General features: G+C 50.4%; 1 non-coding gene and 1 pseudogene across 1 annotated transcript; both read right to left on the reverse strand.

Annotated features, from left to right (window-relative positions):
* Positions 1-4,060: 4,060 nt before the first annotated feature.
* Positions 4,061-4,135, reverse strand: LOC113748357 (uncharacterized; annotated as a pseudogene).
* Positions 4,136-4,485: 350 nt separating this feature from the next.
* On the reverse strand, positions 4,486-4,649 carry LOC113748361 (U1 spliceosomal RNA). The gene has a single exon (XR_003464297.1). It is a non-coding gene; the product is annotated as a U1 spliceosomal RNA (small nuclear RNA).
* Between the last annotated feature and the right edge of the window lie 987 nt (positions 4,650-5,636).

Raw genomic sequence — 5,636 nt, forward strand, 5'->3', positions numbered from 1 at the left:
ATGAGAAAGGGAACGAGCGCAGGGGTATACATGTGTGCACGCACCCCCATCTATGCAAGCGCATCTATCATCATGTGTCACGTGTTTAGGAGACACAGATTAAAATACAATGTACTCCCCAGACCTGAACGTCAGTTCTACATTTCAACATTTCAAAGAGTTTTCAGAAGTTTCAAAAATTTGTCTTGAGTCTTAGAAATAAACATATAGCTGCTCAAACATAGCTGTAGTTTTAGATTAGAAACAGGAGACAAGAGTAGGTCATATTGGGCAACACTCTTAGACATAAAGCTGAATCTAATCATAGTGCTAAATAAAATGGATACAAGAATAGCACTTATACTGAGAAAGAGAGAGTCTTGTCGGATAATAACTATACAGTATCTGGTTTTTAAAGGATATACTGTAGTGGCCCACGACTTCCACACCTTTGTCTTCCTTCTTTGGCAGGTAGCAATTGTTGTATTAATATTAGCCGCCAAGGCTATCTAGCCAGCCACAGATCGAGGAAGAGAAAAACAGTTCCTGAGATCCATGATTTATCAGTCCACCGCAGCTGTAGGTGAGCCTGGACCAGAGAGTTGCTCTGCGTATTCTTCGGCTTTTTTCGGGTCTGTGAAGGATGTCTGTGTGCCGTTGTGTGTGACCAGGAGCCTCGCGGGGTAAAGTAGACCATACCTGACGCCGGGCTTGTTGCGCAATAGCTCCCTGGCGCGGTTGAATAGAGCCCTTCGCTGAGCCACTGCCGGAGGATAGTCGGGGAATATCTGAATCCTCTTGTCTCTGAAGTAAAGTTGCTTTGCCACTCTGGCTTTCCGTAGGATGTCCTCAAGCACATGATAATAGTGTAGCCTCAGGATGAAGGGCCTGGGGGGCCCTCGAGGACCAGGGCTTCTCCGGAGGGTCCGATGCACTCGGTCAATAAGCGGCTTCTCATCCAGAGATAGCACATCTTTTAGCAGGTCAGCTACGAAGTCGCGCGTTGTGGATCCTTCCACCCCCTCGGGAACTCCCACAATTCTGATGTTGTGCCTCCTTGATCTGCCTTCTAAATCCTCACATTTTTCAGTCAGTTTCCCCACCTCGGAGGTCAGTCGCGTTACCTGGCGTTGGAGATCAGTAACGTCGTCGGAGTGGAGTGAGGCTGACCTCTCCAGCTCCTTAATTGTCTTCTCGTGTGCAGCCGTGGCGGCTTCCAGTGTTTTAATGGATGACTGAATCTCCTTTTTAGTTGTAGCCAGCTCCTCTCTCAGCTCAGTGCAAATCAGTAAGCGTGCTTCAATGGAGGCACATATATCGTTCTTGCTCTGAGTGACTTCTTTTCGCAGGTTAGCGATAGCAGCTAGTATGGCACGGGTAGGTGGGTCCGCCTCATCACTCATGTCATCAGGTAGAGGTATGTCACCTGGGTCCGAGGACTGGTCGGGCTGCTTCTTGTTGGTCGTTTTTTCTGGTTTTCCCCTTTTTGGACATATTTCCTTCACATTTGGTCTTTAAGATGCACTTGGTTTAACTTATTGCGTCGCTCCGAGGATCTTAAGAGCGGATTTGCAAAAGTTTAGTGTTTTAATAAGGATAAAGTTAACAAAGATCGTGCGAACACGTCTTACTTCTCCATCGCTCAACAGCGCCCCCCCAAAAAAAGGTTTAAGTTGTTCCCACACCCCATAATGAAACAAAAAAAACTTTCCCGAAAGGCCTTTTCCTTTAGCATTTCACAGTTGAGTCTCCAGAAACCTTTCCCAAAAAGGGGTGCCTCCACCTCAAAGGTCACCTGGAGCTGGCTGTGATTTGTGAACCAGAGGGGTGACTGCAACACCTTTCATAGCTACCATGCTCGGTACAAAAACAAAATCAATTCTACTGCGTGATCCCCTGGAGTTTGACCATGTGAATCCCTCCCCAACCTTGTCCACCATCCTGCAAACTAAATCCCTGCACTACCTCCCCCAGATAAGGCAAACTAAAATCCCCGCCACCTACAAAGGACACGTTGAAATCCCCTCCCAAAACCAAAACCCTATTTGTAACACAAACATCAGGCAACGGCAAAAAAAGATCCCTCCGTCCTTGTGGTTCTGCTGGGGCATAAACAATGATAAAACGAAAATAAGAGAGTCCACATCAACCACCAGTACCCTGCCCTGTACCACAGAAAAACTCCCTGACACATGAAAATCCCTATCCCCGAACAAAATACCCACCCCCGAAAGAGTGTACTCCACCCACCCCCCACCGAGACTCCCCTTTTTTCCACCCATCCGAGAAGACCTGTACATCCGCCCCATCCTTCAAATGAACCTCCTGCAAAAAACAAACCTGGAAAGAGACCTGACCCAAATAAAGAAAAATCCCCCCCCTTTTCCCCTCATCTCTCATCCCCCTCACATTTACTGTTAAAACAGTGAAGGTCCCTTTCAGGCCCTTTCTATCTCTCCCAGTGGTCCCTCTATCCCACTCCCTACTGAACCCTCTGATCCATAACCCTCACACTCATAGAGGTAGGCCACACTACTGGGGGATTTGGCCTCAAAGACAGAGCGCGGCGGGCTCAGAGGTGACAAGGGCCCCCTTTCCCCCGACCCAGCCCCCTCAACTGTCTCATCAGCCCTCACACTGGCTAGGGTATCAACGGAGGCTCCGCCCTCCCCTTCCGCGACCCTGCCCCTCCCTTGATACCTCCCAGGGGGGGCAGGTACCCCCTCCCTAACATCTGACCCACTGCCAGAATCCTCCTGCCCCGAGTCCACATCCAGTACACCTGAATGCCCAGACGAAGTTGAAGGTCTCTCTTCATCACAAGCACGGTCCATCGTCTGGACAGTACCCTCTCGCTGTTTTTTCCTCCTCCTTCTTCCTTTCACCTGTGATTCAGCAGGAACCACTTCTGCCGAAGACTCCGTCAAGTCCTCTCCCGAAGAGTCCCTCGGCCTCCTCACGCCTCCAGCCGCTGCCACCACCGTCTCCGCTATGTCCCCCTCCTCCGAACTCACCGCACAATCCGCCCAGGATCCCACCAGTGGCAAGCTGTCCCCGAGGCTCACACCTTCACGATCAACTCCCACATCTGAGGAGTCTGCCCCACCTTCTGCATCCCTCCTGCCTGGAACATCTCCCTCTGTCATGAGCCCCTCCTTTACAGGTGAGGCTACGGCCACCTCCGCAGCTAGGACAGCAGCCCCCGTCCCAAGGCCCCGCTTTGCCTCGCACACCTCCTGAAGAACCTCTTCCAGTGGTCTCAGTTTGTGCGTCTCTGAACCTCCTGCCACTGCAGCATACGTGCGGGCAAAAGAGGGGCAGTCCCGACGCAGGAGCGTGCACCATATTGGGCAACACTCTTAGACATGGTGCCGCCCCCCTCCCCCACACCCATGACAGGTCCGCTGTGCTTCACAGGAGGCAGCAGCCAGTCGCCAAGTGTCCAAAACTGCGACATTGTCTGCAAAAAACTGGCTGCCCAGAGTAAAAAAGAAAACCCCTGTCCGCCCCGATTGAGAAGTACGCAGGGGGGTGCCTTAATCCATCAGCACTATCCGGATCCTCCCCCAGAAGCACCCTGAACTGCCTCCGACCTGTCCAGATCCCGAAACTGTCCCGCAGGTATTTTGTCTGCGTGTCCACCTGCCCATACCTCCTGAGAAACTCAGCCACTGCCTCATCTCCGACGTACGGGTTGTACACCTGGACAGTCACTATTTTGAGATTCCTCTGGCAGAGAGGCACCACTCTGAAACGAGAGAAAGGTTCCAACTCTGCCTTTTCCTCAAATGTTGCTTGGACCTGGTCATACTGCAGCTGGCTGTTCAAAGTGACATCATATCCCCCGTCGGCTGCGTTCCACTGCAAACAAAAAATTTGAGCAGGATCCACCTTCAAACCCGCAACAATGACAGTTCGGACGAACCATTCCCGATTTCCAAATTGTCTCTCTCTGTCCTTGAAAACAAATCTTAACGAATTACGCAGACCAGCAAAAAAAGCTGTCTGAGGCGGCTGTTTAACAACCATTTTTTAAAGAAGATGCTACACTAAACCTTTGCAGGCTCCATACACCGCATAGTTTAGGTATACGAAACTCCTGATCTTAACCGAAACGATACTACACTTGATCTTAGCCAAAAGGCCGAGAAGCGATACCGACCAGGGGTCGGAGGCCAGCAGGTCACGCTCCGCCCCGGCACCCTCACTCACGGGTCCCGCGGTGGATGACGTGTTTAGTGGCTCTCAGTTCACTGAGTGCTCTACTAAGTGCTTTGAAATGCTCGGGCCGAAAGGCTCCACAAGAACACAAAGTGTGAGACTTGAATTTGAAAACACAGCGTCAACAAAGTGAATTTGCTGCCTGGGCCAAAGACTTCCTAGGTCAGAATAAGGCCAACTCCACCACTGAAATCCGGCCGTCTCCTAAGTGGGCGTGGTCTCCGCACCACTGAACCCACTAAAGCCGGGCAGCTTTTGCCCCTAGTTTCCCTTTGACACGCTTGTCAGGGGAGAGCGCGAACGCAGTCCCCCACTACCAGAAATTATGCAGTCGAGATTCCCACATTTGGGGAATTCGCAGGGGTCAGCACAGCCGGAGTGCAAAGGCTGAGCCTCGCCCTGGGTGAACCACCTTCTTGATCATGGTATCTCCCCTGCCAGGTAAGTATGAGTTGTACAGCTCAGAGGCAGAGGGCTCCTCCACGGACATGCCGTGCTGACTGGCGGTGCTGACAAAACACGCCTGGCCAAAACCAGGGACTGTGGAAGGCCCTGTGAGTCTGCAGGGATCTAATCCGGAGGAAAGCGTTTTTGTACTCGTGACGACAAAATGCGACTCAGGTTTTACTTGATAAATACCGGTTTTATGTAGTAATGGCAGCGCCACACTGAAGCTTCGATGCGTGCTTCAAACCCTGAACTACAATTCCATAGAACCACAGCTTAGAAGCTTACTTTGACGCGAGAAAACAACAACAACAACAACAACAACAACACACAAAAAAAACAAGACACGTGACATATGACGTCCGATGCAGCAACTGCTTCTTTGACACAATGAATCACCTGACTGGTTCGCGGTTCCTTGGGAGCGAGCGTTTTCAAAATGTGGAGAAGTTGTGAGCAAAAAAAGAAACCGACTCAATCCAGAAACTGTTGAAAAAATAACGTATCTCAATAAAAATCTTTGACTGTCCCTCATCCTACATAATCACCCTCTGCCATAGTTACACAAGCCTTAGCACCTAAACCTATGTCATATTTAGCCAGCACTCTCCTCAATAACACACATACACACATTAATCCTCTCATCTCTCTCATTGATCTTTATTTGTCAATTGAACATAACAATCAGTCTGTGTGTGTGCGGGTGCGTATGTGCGTAATTAAAAGCCTCCTGTCCACCAACTAGCCCGCCTAATTTGACTGCAGCCTGGCGCTTCGCCAGGAGAGGTCACTGTAACTGAAGCTTCGAGCAACGAACCCGTTTTGACATAATTGGTTCAGCGCTTCACAAAAGCTTCTGGACCCACGGCAGTTATACGCGCCCGCTGACCCGGAGCGCAAGTGCCACGAGGACAAGGGACTTGCTTTCGATTGACTTTGTTAGTTTTCTATTATTGCGATAAGAGAGGTGTTGTTGTTTTGTATTACGT

This window comes from Larimichthys crocea, chromosome XIX (genome assembly GCF_000972845.2).
Source record: "Larimichthys crocea isolate SSNF chromosome XIX, L_crocea_2.0, whole genome shotgun sequence".
In the NCBI taxonomy this organism is placed as follows: Eukaryota; Metazoa; Chordata; class Actinopteri; family Sciaenidae; genus Larimichthys; species Larimichthys crocea.